This window comes from Chlamydotis macqueenii, chromosome 4 (assembly GCF_036417535.1).
Source record: "Chlamydotis macqueenii isolate bChlMac1 chromosome 4, bChlMac1.mat, whole genome shotgun sequence".
NCBI classification, from domain to species: Eukaryota; Metazoa; Chordata; class Aves; order Otidiformes; family Otididae; genus Chlamydotis; species Chlamydotis macqueenii.
Genome location: NC_141559.1, coordinates 33,706,536 through 33,724,998, shown reverse-complemented (window position 1 = coordinate 33,724,998; position 18,463 = coordinate 33,706,536). Strand labels below are relative to the sequence as shown.

The 18,463-nt window shown below is 53.4% G+C and overlaps 1 pseudogene; it reads right to left on the bottom strand.

Annotated features, from left to right (window-relative positions):
- Positions 1-16,345: 16,345 nt before the first annotated feature.
- Positions 16,346-17,347, bottom strand: LOC147600879 (inositol 1,4,5-trisphosphate receptor-interacting protein-like 1; annotated as a pseudogene).
- Positions 17,348-18,463: the final 1,116 nt, after the last annotated feature.

The following is an 18,463-nucleotide window of genomic DNA, read 5'->3' as shown; positions in this document are numbered from 1 at the left end:
CTTCCAGCACATGCACTCCAGCCCCACACGCACGCTGCAGCGCCTTGCTGGCAGCTGCCCCGAGGTGGCCGGCTCCAGGCTGAAAGAGTGCCCGGGGGGTGGCCGCAGGAACAGCAGCAGGCGCTAGGAGATGCTGTCCTCGTGGATGCACCAGGTTTCATAGGTGTCATCCATCCCAACGGCTGGCTGCATCTGCAGCATCAAAGTCCTCTTGAAACCTCTTGGCATATACTGAGGAGGTTGCTCACCAGCTTCTTCAGCACCTTGCACGTCTCAGGCAGGCCCTGCAAAGGCGATGCACTCCCCTCCACCCTCCAAGAGAATAGGGAGAGATAATATGAGAAAAAAGGCTCGAGGTTTCATAGAATTATAGAATCATAGAATCACATGGTTGGATGGGACCTATAAGATCATCTAGTCCAACCGTCTTCCCACTACCATTGCTGCCACAGCTACTAAACCATATCTTGTAGCTCCTCATCAAGCCGCCTCTTGAACACTGCCAGGGACGGCGACTCCACCACCTCCCTGGGCAGGCCATTCCAGTGCCTGACCACTCTTTGGGAGAAAAAGTTTTTCCTCACGTCCAATCTAAACCTCCTCTGGTACAGCTTGTGGCCATTTCCTCAGGTCCTGCTTGTTGCCTGGGAGAAGAGGCCAAACCCCTGCTCATCACAACCTGCCTTCAGGAAGCTATAGAGTGCAATGAGATCTCCCCTGAGCCTCCTCTTCTCCAGACTAAACAATCCCAACTCTCTCAGCCGCTCCTCATAAGACTTGTGCTCCAGACCCCTCACCAGCCTTGTTGCCCTTCTCTGGACACGTTCCAGGGCTTCAATGTCTTTCTTGTAGTGAGGGGCCCAAAACTGAACACAATACTCGAGGTGCGGCCTCACCAGCGCCAAATACAGGGGGATGATTACCTCCCTGCTCCTGCTGGCCACACTATTTCTAATGCAGGCCAGGATGCCGTTGGCCCTCTTGGCCACCTGGGCACACTGTTGGCTCATGTTCAGCTGAGCATCAACCAACACCCCCAGGTCCCTTTCCTCTTCACAGTCCTCCAGCCACTCAGCTCCGAGCCTATAGCGCTGCATGGGGTTATTGTGGCCAAAGTGCAGGACCCGACACTTGGCCTTGTTGAACCTCATCCCATTCAGCTCAGCCCAGCGATCCAGCCTATCCAGATCCCTCTGAAGGGCCTCCCTACCCTCAGGCAGATCAACACCACCACCCAGCTTGGTGTCATCTGCAAACTTACTGAGGGTACACTCAATCCCCTTGTCTAGGTCATCAATAAAGATATTGAACAAGGTGGGCCCAAGTTCCGACCCCTGGGGGACACCACTTGTAACAGGCTGCCAGCTGGACTTGACTCCATTGACTACTCCCCGCTGGGCACGGCTCCCTAGCCAGTTCTTTATCCAAAGAAGGGTATACCTACCCAGTCCACGGGCAGCCAGTTTCCCTAGGAGAATACTGTGAGAGACCGTGTCAAAGGCTTTGCTGAAGTCCAGGTAGACCACATCAACAGCCTTTCCCTCATCCACCAGTCTGGTCACCCAGTCGTAAAAGGAAATGAGGTTGGTCAAGCACGACCTGCCTTTCGTGAACCCGTGCTGGCTGGGCCTGATCCCCTGGATGCCACTCATATGCCGAGTGATCTCACCCAAGATTATTTGCTCCATAGACGCTCCCAGATTTTGCTCCCAGACGAGTCTGGGAGGCTAGGGGCGGCTGGACCAACCTCTCACACACCGGAGCGTGGTTTTGCTCATATTCTCGGGAACAGAATTAAGACTCTAAACGGAGTCAAGTGCCAGGTAACTTTATTGACCCGACAAGAAGATTGTAAATGGAAGAGAAAGGAGATAAAGGAAAGAGGGGAAAGAGTTTTGGTTGTAATAGCTACCACCACGGAGCTGCAGCGTCCTGACAGTTCAGTTCGCTCGACGGGGGGAACGATCCGTCCGGCGTTGGTCGTCTCGATGTCGATGTCGGTTCCGTGGATGTGTATTCCGGCGAATGTGTATTCCGTTGAGTGAATGAAGTGAAGAGAAGAAGAAGTGTAGAAGTGTAGAAGTGTCTTCCGTTGAAAAATGTTCCCCTTTCTATGTTGGTTGTTTTCATTGTATTTTAAGAGCTGGTTTTCCCAGCCGCACCCCTCACCTGGCGGTGATATGCATGCCCATTACCGGGCGATCCATTACCGGGCGATATGCATGCCCATTACCGGGTGATATGTATCTCTGGGCCCATGGGGGCTAGGGCTAGATTTCTCAACCAGCTCTGCATTCAGGTTCGCAAGACAACAGGAGTTGCCTTGCAAGATAACGGGAAGCCATTGCTCGGGTGGTGGTTTGCTGTTTCAACAATGTTGAGACAAATTTTTGACACAGTCTTTTACACCACCCCGTGGCTCAACATTGTTGCCTCAGGGACGGAGTTCCGTGGTGGCAGAAATGATAGAGGAAAGGAAAGAGAAAATTAAAAAAAAAGAGAAGAGAAGACGAATAAAAGAAGAAAAAAAAGATATATTCAATTCTAAACATTATTGTTTGTCAGGCAAGTTACAAAAATAAAAGAAAGAAAGGTTCTTTCCTAATCTTCATGACAGTACAAAGAGACATAAATGCTAACTAAAAGCAATAATTAAAAAAAGAAAAAAAAATTCTCTTAACTATCTATGTAAATGATCTTAACATATCTAAATCTAATTAACAACACTTATGTTATCTTATAAAACTAAAAATTTGTCCCAGGCAGAGTTTGAGGCTTATGGCTCCGGGGAATCAGAAGAAGCAAGTAATTGTTTACAAGGACAGTCACAAGGTAAACAAAGATAAACCAACAAAACTATAGCAAAGCACAACATCATAAATGCCTCAAGATAAAGCACCATCGAAATCTTAAGCATTTTGTTCATTTTTGCAACCCTTTTTTTCTTTGGCAAAACAGTTCAGTCTTTGCTTTTTGGTGAGCCTGGCGACCAAGTCCTTGTGGAGCTTGTGGCTGTGCAATCCTGGTCCACCGGAACTGGGGCCTGGATACGCAGCAGGAAAATGGATTGCCCTGCCTCCAACTCAGAGCACAGTCAATAAACAATAACACTATAAATTTGCTGTCAATTTATATCACCCCATGGACCCATGGTGGTTCACAAAAAAAACCAAGAAACCAACCAAACAAACAAAATCTCATATCTTTCCATCGTCTAGCGATGTTGAGACATTAATTAAACATTTCAGTCTCTATCAGGTACACAGGAGGTACGAGCTCTGATCCGTCGGCAGCTTGTCGTGGGGGTGGTGGAGAAAGCACAAACTGTCCCCCAGCAGCTGCTCCCTCCAGCACATGCACTCCAGCCCCACACGCACGCTGCAGCGTCTTGCTGGCAGCTGCCCCGTGGTGGCCGGCTCCAGGCTGAAAGAGTGCCCGGGGTGTGGCCGCAGGAACACCAGCAGGAGCTAGGAGATGCTGTCCTCCTGGATGCACCAGGTTTCATAGGTGTCATCCATCCCAACAGCTGGCTGCATCTGCGGCATCAAAGTCCTCTTGGAAACCTCTTGGCACATTCCGAGGAGGTCGCCCACCAGCTTCTTCAGCACCCTGCACTGCCGATGCACAAGCCAAAGACTTGACACCACTGAGGTCTTCCTCCTCATCTTCCTCCTTCTCCTCCGCCTCCTCGCTGCTGGAGCTGTCCTGCTCACTGCAGCTGACAGAGGCAAAGTTCACTTCCCTGGCCAGCCAGCAGATCTCAGCGAGCAGGACCATGGCTCCTGCCACAGTCAAAAGCAGCCGGTGCTGCAACACAGACCGGAGGAGCCAGTCTTCCCACGTGGAGTTGCTCTGCTCCATCTCCTCCAGCAGCTGAGTCATCTCCTCACGCAGATACTCCTCACGCTGCTGCATCTGCTGGGCCGTGGCCACGTCTTTCTGATGATGGCTCTTCAGCCCATGCTGGATGGCCAGCACAATCACGAGGAGGCCAAGTCCTATAGCCATGGCCTGGAGGAGACAGGAGAAAAAGGGGCTCAGCAGGGCTGGGTGGCAGGGAGCACGGGACCGGGCCAGTGGGGCAGGAGCTGCCTGGAGCTGGGGGCCCGTAGGAGAGGTGGGAGGGAACAAGGGCAGGCTTTGCAAGCACTGCAGGGATGGGAGCCACAGGCTCTTCCCACACAGCGTTTGGGCACTGCTGGCAACAGGCTTGAAGGGGCCGCAGGCCCTGGCTGGAGCCAGCATGGGGCCCGTCCTGCCCAAGCTGCCCTGATGACCAGCCCCTGGCTGGGCTGTGCCCCGAGAAAGGGCAAGGGACACCAGAGCGGAGCCTCCTGAGGCCCCATTGCTGACACACAACAGCATCCTGACACATCCCCAGGGCCTCTCTGGGCACTGCCACCACAGGGAGCCCCGAGCACCTCTCTCCCCAGCCCCGAGGGTGGTGCCGTGCCCTGCCCTGAGGGGCTCGCCTCTCCCTCGGGGTTAGAAACCCCCTGGCCCCTCCTCTGTGCTGTCACAGCCCCAGCCCTTGTCCCCACCGCCCAGCTCAGTGGCTCCTGGCCATCATACCCAGTACAAACCCATCCGGCAGCAGGGAGCTCACAGGGACTCTCTTGACAAAGCAGGCAGACGGCCCCCATTGGTTAAGGTGCTGTCGTAGTTTGGCCCTGGTCAGGACCAGACTACGCCTTCTCTCTCTCACTCCCCCCCACACTCCAAGAGAATAGGCAGAGATAATATCAGAACAAAGGCTCCAGGTTTCAGATAAGGACAGGGAGAAATCCTTAAATTTACCGTTAGGGGCAAAGCAGACTGGACTCGGGGAAAACTATTCACTGATTGCTAAAAAACAGCAGGACAATGAGACCGAGAACAAGATAACCTGCCCCCACCCCTCCCTCTTCCCGGGCTTCACATTATCTCTACCACCTTCCCCCGCCCCCCGAGCAGCACAGGGGGGAAGAGGGAATGGGCGTTACGGTCAGTTCATCAGGCGTTGTTATATGCCACTGCTTCATCGTCGGGGGAAGAACTCATCACATTCCTCCCCTGCGTGGGGTCCCACCCACGGGCCACAGTCCTTCGTGAAACTGCTCCGGCATGGGTCCTCTCTTCCACGGGGTGCACTCCCTCCAGAACGGCTGCCCCAGCGGGCCCTCCACGGGCTGCAGCCTCATTCAGGCATCCACCTGCCCATTCAGGCATCCACGGGGTGCAGGTGGATCTCTGCTCCTCCGTGGACCTCCATGGGCTGCAGGGGGACAGCCTGCTCCACCATGGGCTGTACCAATGTGGGCTGCAGGGGAACCTCTGCCAGGAGCCGCATTACTCCTGCCCCTCCTTCTTCACTGACCTTGCCGGCTGCAGCCGTTCCTCTCACCACAAAAATTCTTCACCACAGGCAGGCAGACGCCTCTCAGCATCTCTTCACATCTCATCTCCTCTCCACTTCTTGCAGCCGGGCCGGGCTGAGTCGGGCCCACACAGCCGCCCGGCGGGAGACCAGAGGCCGAGGCCTGCAAGGCCCACAAGGCTCGCGCCTCCCCCTCTCTGCCCCTGCTCAGCGTCTTCACATCTTCTCTCCTATTTTTTTTTCTGGTTTCCCCTTCTTAAATACATTAGCACAGAGGCATTATCACGCAACGTTCTGCTACCAGTTGGCTCGGCCTCAGCCAGCAGCAGGTCCGCCCTAGGCCCGGCCGAGTCCACTGAACAAAGGGGAACCACTTCTAGAGCAGCTTGTTCCAGAAGCTGCCACCTTAGCCCCCCCTCACTAAATAAAACCAGAACAAGCTGTTTCTTTCCATCTGTACTATTGGTGTCTTTGGTACACAGTCAACCTCACCTACTTGGCAAAGTTAACTTGCTTTTTTCCTAATCATTGAATCCAAGGGTGTTTGCTCGAAGACAATCTGCAATACATCGTTTTGTAAAAAAAAAAAAAATTATTCAGTGGGCAGATATCTCATAGATGAACCCGTGGCATTCATTGTCATGCATAGGATTGCACTGAGTTCCATCTTAGCTTTATGACCGTCCAGCTGGTCACGCAGCAGTTGCTTCAAACCCTGTTCATAGAAGCAGCACAGGTTTCTGGACAGAGCATTCTTAGCTAGACGACCTCAGGAGAAAAAGTGACCTTCTTCTGTGAATCAATCTCACCTTTACACTGCAGAAAAATTAACGTTTTAAGTGCTTTTTTTTTGTCAACTGGTGAGAAACTATATAAGATTCTGGTACACTTGTTTTATTTTACCTTTTAAGCAGCTCTTAATTACTCTTTCTCACATTAGATGCAAAAGCATTTAGAGTTGATCTAAACCTGTTCCTACTTCAGCTACTCTGTTTCAATTTTTCCCAGTGACAGAGGCCAAGGGGATGAAAAATGCGACTGTGAGGCTCTCTGGAGCAGAGAATAGGGCTGGGACTGAGATGTTGAACTTGTCTAGGAATAGTCCTGTGTCTCTGTAGGTTCTATGGCATATTGCAGCAGCCTCAAACTGCTGGCCCAGAAGGGCCTGAGTTTCCTGGAAACTCTTTTTCTTACCTGCCAGTACCCTTCCAATACTCTGGACACCCAGCAAGCCGCAGATGTCTGTAAATGGACACCTGGAGTGAACCCTCTCTCTTCACTCTGTTTGAAGAGCATCTGTCAAAGTGAAGAGTGAGTCTCTTGGGAAGCTTTGGGGCTGCTCTGCAATAGCTATCTGCAGGCATACTCTTACCTTCTGGAAAGCATTGGGAAACTCCAAGTAGCTTGCTTCTCACTGCAAATTTCTAAAACACCAGCTTTGCAAAAACATGAGATTCCAAGACTTTCTGGGGATTTTTTTTTTTTTAAATGGAATTTGTGGTGTTCTGTAAATTGATGGATATGGTTGCCCCACAATATATTAGGAGACATAAGTATAACTAGAATGCACAAAGCAGTAGTGAAATAACTGTGAATGGAAACTCACATCAAACATTAAGTTTATCTAATAAGAATCATAGAGTTATAGAATCATTTAGGTTGGAAAAGCCCTTTAAGACCTCAGCCAAGATTGCTGATAAATGATGGAAAGTGGCTTGGTGAACACTTCTGCCAGCCCCCTCAGTAGCATTGGGTAGATCCCATCTGGCCCTACAGACTTACGCGTCTAGATTGGGTAACTAACCAAATGTAAGTTTAGAACGATGACTTAAAACGTGCAACCACTCCTCTGTGAGGTAAGGACACTGAATTCTGGAGGGTTTCCTTGGATGGCATCCTGATCCAAGGGCAGAGTCTCCAATTGAGAGCCACTGCTCCAAGGAACGCTGCCTCAAAGGGGTCTCCCAGCAGACGCCAGTTACAACCCAAGGGAAACCAGGGCTTGTGGTCCGATACGGTCAGGTCAGCCCCCATTGGTTAAGGTGGTCTCCTAGGCGTGCTCGTTACCTGGAGACCCCAGCAGCCACTGCGTGGGCTTGGCTAGAACTTTCAAGGGCTTTCCAGGCACACTCACAGAGAGTTGGTTAACACAAATTAATTTATTTTCATTACAATAAAAATTATATTGTTATTTACAATGTATCAAATAAGGGGCCCACAGGGCCCATCAGTTCTTTCCAGTGGGATGGCTGGTCCCATCCCCTTATACGTGCTAACAGCACTCTCAGCTGCAATGGCATCTTCAGCTGGACCAGGGCAGACTCCCCAAACTCCCGTTACGCTCAGCTCCTCTCGAGCAGCGTCATCTCCACGCCTCGTTCGTCCACATCTGCGGCACAGACTCCCCAGGCAGTCTCTGCGATCAGCCTGGCCCAGTGTGCGAAACTGTCGCCCGGGCCCCGTCCGTCTGAGAGGAAAGCAGGTCCTCAGGGTCACGGGCATGGCTGGAGAAGCCTGGGGCCACCAGCACGTGGGCGCAGAGCTGCAGACCTGGGACGTGCAAATTGTCCTGCTGGGTGGCCTCACCCTCGGTCTGAAAAGCTGCACCTCGACAGCAGCGCAGCTCTCCAGCCGCGCTGTGCTGCTGGTGAAGGCGGCCTCTGCCTACTCCAGGCTCAGGTAGGACACTGAGCTGCCTTGCTGCACTGCAAAGGTCACCTCAGTGCAGATGTTCATCTTGGAGGGGCTTGTCAGCTGGAACCTGCAGGAGTGGGAGGAGGGCAGCACCATGAGCTGGCAGTCGTGCGACTGAGGAAAAAGCAGCCAGGCTGATCTCACCAGCCCTTGGGCCCAGCAGGCGATCTTCTCCACGTCTAAGTAGGAGCACGTGCAGAGGGTACGCAGGAGGTACGAGCTCCGATCCGTCGGCAGCTTGTCCTCGGGATGGTGGAGAAAGCACAAACTGTCCCCCAGCAGCTGCTCCTTCCAGCACATGCACTCCAGCCCCACACGCACGCTGCAGCGCCTTGCTGGCAGCTGCCCCGAGGTGGCCGGCTCCAGGCTGAAAGAGTGCCCGGGGGGTGGCCGCAGGAACAGCAGCAGGCGCTAGGAGATGCTGTCCTCGTGGATGCACCAGGTTTCATAGGTGTCATCCATCCCAACGGCTGGCTGCATCTGCAGCATCAAAGTCCTCTTGAAACCTCTTGGCATATACTGAGGAGGTTGCTCACCAGCTTCTTCAGCACCTTGCACGTCTCAGGCAGGCCCTGCAAAGGCGATGCACTCCCCTCCACCCTCCAAGAGAATAGGGAGAGATAATATGAGAAAAAAGGCTCGAGGTTTCATAGAATTATAGAATCATAGAATCACATGGTTGGATGGGACCTATAAGATCATCTAGTCCAACCGTCTTCCCACTACCATTGCTGCCACAGCTACTAAACCATATCTTGTAGCTCCTCATCAAGCCGCCTCTTGAACACTGCCAGGGACGGCGACTCCACCACCTCCCTGGGCAGGCCATTCCAGTGCCTGACCACTCTTTGGGAGAAAAAGTTTTTCCTCACGTCCAATCTAAACCTCCTCTGGTACAGCTTGTGGCCATTTCCTCAGGTCCTGCTTGTTGCCTGGGAGAAGAGGCCAAACCCCTGCTCATCACAACCTGCCTTCAGGAAGCTATAGAGTGCAATGAGATCTCCCCTGAGCCTCCTCTTCTCCAGACTAAACAATCCCAACTCTCTCAGCCGCTCCTCATAAGACTTGTGCTCCAGACCCCTCACCAGCCTTGTTGCCCTTCTCTGGACACGTTCCAGGGCTTCAATGTCTTTCTTGTAGTGAGGGGCCCAAAACTGAACACAATACTCGAGGTGCGGCCTCACCAGCGCCAAATACAGGGGGATGATTACCTCCCTGCTCCTGCTGGCCACACTATTTCTAATGCAGGCCAGGATGCCGTTGGCCCTCTTGGCCACCTGGGCACACTGTTGGCTCATGTTCAGCTGAGCATCAACCAACACCCCCAGGTCCCTTTCCTCTTCACAGTCCTCCAGCCACTCAGCTCCGAGCCTATAGCGCTGCATGGGGTTATTGTGGCCAAAGTGCAGGACCCGACACTTGGCCTTGTTGAACCTCATCCCATTCAGCTCAGCCCAGCGATCCAGCCTATCCAGATCCCTCTGAAGGGCCTCCCTACCCTCAGGCAGATCAACACCACCACCCAGCTTGGTGTCATCTGCAAACTTACTGAGGGTACACTCAATCCCCTTGTCTAGGTCATCAATAAAGATATTGAACAAGGTGGGCCCAAGTTCCGACCCCTGGGGGACACCACTTGTAACAGGCTGCCAGCTGGACTTGACTCCATTGACTACTCCCCGCTGGGCACGGCTCCCTAGCCAGTTCTTTATCCAAAGAAGGGTATACCTACCCAGTCCACGGGCAGCCAGTTTCCCTAGGAGAATACTGTGAGAGACCGTGTCAAAGGCTTTGCTGAAGTCCAGGTAGACCACATCAACAGCCTTTCCCTCATCCACCAGTCTGGTCACCCAGTCGTAAAAGGAAATGAGGTTGGTCAAGCACGACCTGCCTTTCGTGAACCCGTGCTGGCTGGGCCTGATCCCCTGGATGCCACTCATATGCCGAGTGATCTCACCCAAGATTATTTGCTCCATAGACGCTCCCAGATTTTGCTCCCAGACGAGTCTGGGAGGCTAGGGGCGGCTGGACCAACCTCTCACACACCGGAGCGTGGTTTTGCTCATATTCTCGGGAACAGAATTAAGACTCTAAACGGAGTCAAGTGCCAGGTAACTTTATTGACCCGACAAGAAGATTGTAAATGGAAGAGAAAGGAGATAAAGGAAAGAGGGGAAAGAGTTTTGGTTGTAATAGCTACCACCACGGAGCTGCAGCGTCCTGACAGTTCAGTTCGCTCGACGGGGGGAACGATCCGTCCGGCGTTGGTCGTCTCGATGTCGATGTCGGTTCCGTGGATGTGTATTCCGGCGAATGTGTATTCCGTTGAGTGAATGAAGTGAAGAGAAGAAGAAGTGTAGAAGTGTAGAAGTGTCTTCCGTTGAAAAATGTTCCCCTTTCTATGTTGGTTGTTTTCATTGTATTTTAAGAGCTGGTTTTCCCAGCCGCACCCCTCACCTGGCGGTGATATGCATGCCCATTACCGGGCGATCCATTACCGGGCGATATGCATGCCCATTACCGGGTGATATGTATCTCTGGGCCCATGGGGGCTAGGGCTAGATTTCTCAACCAGCTCTGCATTCAGGTTCGCAAGACAACAGGAGTTGCCTTGCAAGATAACGGGAAGCCATTGCTCGGGTGGTGGTTTGCTGTTTCAACAATGTTGAGACAAATTTTTGACACAGTCTTTTACACCACCCCGTGGCTCAACATTGTTGCCTCAGGGACGGAGTTCCGTGGTGGCAGAAATGATAGAGGAAAGGAAAGAGAAAATTAAAAAAAAAGAGAAGAGAAGACGAATAAAAGAAGAAAAAAAAGATATATTCAATTCTAAACATTACTGTTTGTCAGGCAAGTTACAAAAATAAAAGAAAGAAAGGTTCTTTCCTAATCTTCATGACAGTACAAAGAGACATAAATGCTAACTAAAAGCAATAATTAAAAAAAGAAAAAAAAATTCTCTTAACTATCTATGTAAATGATCTTAACATATCTAAATCTAATTAACAACACTTATGTTATCTTATAAAACTAAAAATTTGTCCCAGGCAGAGTTTGAGGCTTATGGCTCCGGGGAATCAGAAGAAGCAAGTAATTGTTTACAAGGACAGTCACAAGGTAAACAAAGATAAACCAACAAAACTATAGCAAAGCACAACATCATAAATGCCTCAAGATAAAGCACCATCGAAATCTTAAGCATTTTGTTCATTTTTGCAACCCTTTTTTTCTTTGGCAAAACAGTTCAGTCTTTGCTTTTTGGTGAGCCTGGCGACCAAGTCCTTGTGGAGCTTGTGGCTGTGCAATCCTGGTCCACCGGAACTGGGGCCTGGATACGCAGCAGGAAAATGGATTGCCCTGCCTCCAACTCAGAGCACAGTCAATAAACAATAACACTATAAATTTGCTGTCAATTTATATCACCCCATGGACCCATGGTGGTTCACAAAAAAAACCAAGAAACCAACCAAACAAACAAAATCTCATATCTTTCCATCGTCTAGCGATGTTGAGACATTAATTAAACATTTCAGTCTCTATCAGGTACACAGGAGGTACGAGCTCTGATCCGTCGGCAGCTTGTCGTGGGGGTGGTGGAGAAAGCACAAACTGTCCCCCAGCAGCTGCTCCCTCCAGCACATGCACTCCAGCCCCACACGCACGCTGCAGCGTCTTGCTGGCAGCTGCCCCGTGGTGGCCGGCTCCAGGCTGAAAGAGTGCCCGGGGTGTGGCCGCAGGAACACCAGCAGGAGCTAGGAGATGCTGTCCTCATGGATGCACCAGGTTTCATAGGTGTCATCCATCCCAACAGCTGGCTGCATCTGCGGCATCAAAGTCCTCTTGGAAACCTCTTGGCACATTCCGAGGAGGTCGCCCACCAGCTTCTTCAGCACCCTGCACTGCCGATGCACAAGCCAAAGACTTGACACCACTGAGGTCTTCCTCCTCATCTTCCTCCTTCTCCTCCGCCTCCTCGCTGCTGGAGCTGTCCTGCTCACTGCAGCTGACAGAGGCAAAGTTCACTTCCCTGGCCAGCCAGCAGATCTCAGCGAGCAGGACCATGGCTCCTGCCACAGTCAAAAGCAGCCGGTGCTGCAACACAGACCGGAGGAGCCAGTCTTCCCACGTGGAGTTGCTCTGCTCCATCTCCTCCAGCAGCTGAGTCATCTCCTCACGCAGATACTCCTCACGCTGCTGCATCTGCTGGGCCGTGGCCACGTCTTTCTGATGATGGCTCTTCAGCCCATGCTGGATGGCCAGCACAATCACGAGGAGGCCAAGTCCTATAGCCATGGCCTGGAGGAGACAGGAGAAAAAGGGGCTCAGCAGGGCTGGGTGGCAGGGAGCACGGGACCGGGCCAGTGGGGCAGGAGCTGCCTGGAGCTGGGGGCCCGTAGGAGAGGTGGGAGGGAACAAGGGCAGGCTTTGCAAGCACTGCAGGGATGGGAGCCACAGGCTCTTCCCACACAGCGTTTGGGCACTGCTGGCAACAGGCTTGAAGGGGCCGCAGGCCCTGGCTGGAGCCAGCATGGGGCCCGTCCTGCCCAAGCTGCCCTGATGACCAGCCCCTGGCTGGGCTGTGCCCCGAGAAAGGGCAAGGGACACCAGAGCGGAGCCTCCTGAGGCCCCATTGCTGACACACAACAGCATCCTGACACATCCCCAGGGCCTCTCTGGGCACTGCCACCACAGGGAGCCCCGAGCACCTCTCTCCCCAGCCCCGAGGGTGGTGCCGTGCCCTGCCCTGAGGGGCTCGCCTCTCCCTCGGGGTTAGAAACCCCCTGGCCCCTCCTCTGTGCTGTCACAGCCCCAGCCCTTGTCCCCACCGCCCAGCTCAGTGGCTCCTGGCCATCATACCCAGTACAAACCCATCCGGCAGCAGGGAGCTCACAGGGACTCTCTTGACAAAGCAGGCAGACGGCCCCCATTGGTTAAGGTGCTGTCGTAGTTTGGCCCTGGTCAGGACCAGACTACGCCTTCTCTCTCTCACTCCCCCCCACACTCCAAGAGAATAGGCAGAGATAATATCAGAACAAAGGCTCCAGGTTTCAGATAAGGACAGGGAGAAATCCTTAAATTTACCGTTAGGGGCAAAGCAGACTGGACTCGGGGAAAACTATTCACTGATTGCTAAAAAACAGCAGGACAATGAGACCGAGAACAAGATAACCTGCCCCCACCCCTCCCTCTTCCCGGGCTTCACATTATCTCTACCACCTTCCCCCGCCCCCCGAGCAGCACAGGGGGGAAGAGGGAATGGGCGTTACGGTCAGTTCATCAGGCGTTGTTATATGCCACTGCTTCATCGTCGGGGGAAGAACTCATCACATTCCTCCCCTGCGTGGGGTCCCACCCACGGGCCACAGTCCTTCGTGAAACTGCTCCGGCATGGGTCCTCTCTTCCACGGGGTGCACTCCCTCCAGAACGGCTGCCCCAGCGGGCCCTCCACGGGCTGCAGCCTCATTCAGGCATCCACCTGCCCATTCAGGCATCCACGGGGTGCAGGTGGATCTCTGCTCCTCCGTGGACCTCCATGGGCTGCAGGGGGACAGCCTGCTCCACCATGGGCTGTACCAATGTGGGCTGCAGGGGAACCTCTGCCAGGAGCCGCATTACTCCTGCCCCTCCTTCTTCACTGACCTTGCCGGCTGCAGCCGTTCCTCTCACCACAAAAATTCTTCACCACAGGCAGGCAGACGCCTCTCAGCATCTCTTCACATCTCATCTCCTCTCCACTTCTTGCAGCCGGGCCGGGCTGAGTCGGGCCCACACAGCCGCCCGGCGGGAGACCAGAGGCCGAGGCCTGCAAGGCCCACAAGGCTCGCGCCTCCCCCTCTCTGCCCCTGCTCAGCGTCTTCACATCTTCTCTCCTATTTTTTTTTCTGGTTTCCCCTTCTTAAATACATTAGCACAGAGGCATTATCACGCAACGTTCTGCTACCAGTTGGCTCGGCCTCAGCCAGCAGCAGGTCCGCCCTAGGCCCGGCCGAGTCCACTGAACAAAGGGGAACCACTTCTAGAGCAGCTTGTTCCAGAAGCTGCCACCTTAGCCCCCCCTCACTAAATAAAACCAGAACAAGCTGTTTCTTTCCATCTGTACTATTGGTGTCTTTGGTACACAGTCAACCTCACCTACTTGGCAAAGTTAACTTGCTTTTTTCCTAATCATTGAATCCAAGGGTGTTTGCTCGAAGAGAATCTGCAGTACATCATTTTGTAAAAAAAAAAAATATTCAGTGGGCAGATATCTCATAGATGAACCCGTGGCATTCATTGTCATGCATAGGATTGCACTGAGTTCCATCTTAGCTTTATGATCGTCTAGCTGGTAACGCAGCAGTTGCTTCAAACACTATTCATAGAAGCAGCACAGGTCTCTGGACAGAGCATTCTTAGCTAGACGACCTCAGGACAAAAAGTGACCTTCTTCTGTGAATCAATCTCACCTTTACACTGCAGAGAAGTTAACGTTTTAATTGCTTTATTTTTGTCAACTGGCGAGAAACTATATAAGATTCTGGTACACTTGTTTTATTTTACCTTTTAAGCAGCTCTTAATTACTCTTTCTCACATTAGATGCAAAAGCATTTAGAGTTGATCTAAACCTGTTCCTACTTCAGCTACTCTGTTTCAATTTTTCCCAGTGACAGAGGCCAAAAGGATGAAAAATGCGACTGTGAGGCTCTCTGGAGCAGAGAATAGGGCTGGACTGAGATGTTGAACTTGTCTAGGAATAGTCCTGTGTCTCTGTAGGTTCTATGGCATATTGCAGCAGCCTCAAACTGCTGGCCCAGAAGGGCCTGAGTTTCCTGGAAACTCTTTTTCTTACCTGCCAGTACCCTCTGGACACCCAGCAAGCCGCAGATGTCTGTAAATGGACACCTGGAGTGAACCCTCTCTCTTCACTCTGTTTGAAGAGCATCTGTCACAGTGAAGAGTGAGTCTCTTAGGAAGCTTTGGGACTGCTCTGCAATAGCTATCTGCAGGCATACTCTTACCTTCTGGAAAGCATTGGGAAACTCCAAGTAGCTTGTTTCTCACTGCAAACTTCTGAAAAAAACAGCTTTGCAAAAACATGAGATTCCAAGACTTTCTGGGTTTTTTTTTATTTTTAAACGGAATAGGTGGTGTTCTGTAAATTGATGGATATGGTTGCCCCACAATATATTAGGAGACATAAATATAACTAGAATGCACAAAGCAGTAGTGAAATAACTGTGAATGGAAACTCACATCAAACATTAAGTTTATCTAATAAGAATCATAGAATTATAGAATCATTTAGGTTGGAAAAGCCCTTTAAGACCTCAGCCAAGATTGCTGATAAATGATGGAAAGTGGCTTGGTGAACACTTCTGCCAGCCCCCTCAGTAGCATTGGGTAGATCCCATCTGGCCCTACAGACTTACGCGTCTAGATTTGGTAACTAACCAAATGTAAGCTCAGAACGATGACTTAAAATGTGCAACCACTCCTCTGTGAGGTAAGGACACTGAATTCTGGAGGGTTTCCTTGGATGGCATCCTGATCCAAGGCGAGAGTCTCCAATTGAGAGCTGCTGCTTCAAGGAACGCTGCCTCAAAGGGATCTCCCAGCAGACGCCAGTTACAACCCAAGTGAAACCAGGGCTTGTGGTCCGATACGGTCAGGTCAGCCCCATTGGTTAAGGGCGTCTCCTAGGCGTGCTTGTTACCTGGAGACCCCAGCAGCCACTGCGTGGGCTTGGCTAGAACTTTCAAGGGCTTTCCAGGCACACTCACAGAGAGTTGGTTAACACAAATTCATTTATTTTCATTACAATAAAAATTATATTGTTATTTACTATGTATCAAATAAGGGGCCCACAGGGCCCATCAGTTCTTTCCAGTGGGATGGCTGGTCCCATCCCCTTATACGTGCTAACAGCACTCTCAGCTGCAATGGCATCTTCAGCTGGACCAAGGGAGACTCCCCAAACTCCCGTTACGCTCAGCTCCTCTCGAGCAGCGTCATCTCCACGCCTCGTTTGTCCACATCTGCGGCGCAGACTCCCCAGGCACTCTCTGCGATCAGCCTGGCCCAGTGTGCGAAACTGTCACCCGGGCCCCGTCCGTCTGAGAGGAAAGCAGGTCCTCAGGGTCACGGGCATGGCTGGAGAAGCCTGGGGCCACCAGCACGTGGGCGCAGAGCTGCAGACCTGGCACGTGCAAATTGTCCTGCTGGGTGGCCTCGCCCTCGGTCTGAAAAGCTGCACCTCGACAGCAGCGCAGCTCTCCGGCCGCGCTGTGCTGCTGGTGAAGGCGGCCTCTGCCTACTCCAGGCTCAGGTAGGACACTGAGCTGCCTTGCTGCACTGCAAAGGTCATCTCAGTGCAGATGTTCATCTTGGAGGGGCTTGTCAGCTGGAACGTGCAGGAGTGGGAGGAGGGCAGCACCATGAGCTGGCAGTCGTGCGACTGAGGAAAAAGCAGCCAGGCTGATCTCACCAGCCCTTGGGCCCAGCAGGCGATCTTCTCCACGTCTAAGTAGGAGCACGTGCAGAGGGTACGCAGGAGGTACGAGCTCTGATCCGTCGGCAGCTTGTCCTCGGGATGGTGGAGAAAGCACAAACTGTCCCCCAGCAGCTGCTCCCTCCAGCACATGCACTCCAGCCCCACACGCACGCTGCAGCGCCTTGCTGCCAGCTGCCCCGTGGTGGCCGGCTCCAGGCTGAAAGAGTGCCCGGGGGGTGGCCGCAGGAACAGCAGCAGGCGCTAGGAGATGCTGTCCTCATGGATGCGCCAGGTTTCATAGGTGTCATCCATCCCAACAGCTGGCTGCATCTGCGGCATCAAAGTCCTCTTGGAAACCACTTGGCACATTCCGAGGAGGTCGCCCACCAGCTTCTTCAGCACCCTGCACGTCTCAGGCAGGCCCTGCACTGGCGATGCACAAGCCAAAGACTTGACACCACTGAGGTCTTCCTCCTCATCTTCCTCCTTCTCCTCCGCCTCCTCGCTGCTGGAGCTGTCCTGCTCACTGCAGCTGACAGAGGCAAAGTTCAGTTCCCTGGCCAGCCAGCAGATCTCAGTGAGCAGGACCATGGCTCCTGCCGTGGTCAAAAGCAGCCGGTGCTGCAACACAGACCGGAGGAGCCAGTCTTCCCACGTGGAGTTGCTCTGCTCCATCTCCTCCAGCAGCTGAATCATCTTCTCACGCAGATACTCCTCACGCTGCTGCATCCGCTGGGCCGTGGCCACATCTATCTGATGATGGCCCTTCAGCCCATGCTGGACGGCCAGCACAATCACAAGGAGGCCAAGTCCGGCAGCCATGGCCTGGAAGAGGCGGGAGAAAAAGGGGCTCGGCAGGGCTGGGTGGCAGGGAGCACGGGACCGGGGCAGTGGGGCAGGAGCTGCCTGGAGCTGGGGGCCCGTAGGAGAGGTGGGAGGGAGCAAGGGCAGGCTTTGCAAGCACTGCAGGGATGGGAGCCACAGGCTCTTCCCACACAGCGTTTGGGCACTGCTGGCAACAGGCTTGAAGGGGCCGCAGGCCCTGGCTGGAGCCAGCATGGGGCCCGTCCTGCCCAAGCCGCCCTGATGACCAGCCCCTGGCTGGGCTGTGCCCCGTGAAAGGGCAAGGGACACCAGAGCGGAGCCTCCTGAGGCCCCATCGCTGACACACAACAGTGTCCCGACGCATCCTCAGAGCCTCTCTGGGCACCTGCCACCACAGGGAGCCCCGAGCACCTCTCTCCCCAGCCCCGAGGGTGGTACCGTGCCCTGCCCTGTGGGGCTCGCCTCTCGCTCAGGGTTAGAAACCCCCTGGCCCTCTGTCCCGTCCCCCATTTGGCCCAGCCTTCCCCCTGCATGCTGCACGCACCCGTCGCCCAAGTGAAACTGCAGTGTGGCCACCTGGTGATGCCCCTGGAGACAGGTCCCATTGTGACCCGTCCTCTGTGCTGTCACAGCCACCAGAACAGCATCACCCAGACCGCCGGCCCCACCTTTTGTCCCCACCGCCCAGCTCAGTGGCTCCTGGCCGTCACACCCAGTACAAACCCATCCGGCAGGAGCGAACTCACAGAGACTCTCTTGACAAAGCGGGCATACGCCCCCCAGATCCGGAACCGCAATGAAAACGGGGACTGTAGGTGGATGGCCCTCACTTACATAGAGAGGTGCAAAGTTTTCTGGGCCCGCGCGTCTCACTCCCGGTTGTCTTGAAAAGAAGTGCTACCAGCCCTTCGGCAGAGACAGACTCCTCCTCCCTCCTCTCCTCTTGGACTGCTTCTGCTGGGGCAGCATTTGCCTTGAGAACCTGGACCATCAAGCGAAACGCACAGCGTGTCCCTGGCGCAAGTGGAAAAGATCTTGTGGCTCCTCTCTCTGGCTACCAACTTGCCCCCTGCAAGGGCAAGCGAGGGGGCTGCAGAGGCCATGCTGGGGCCC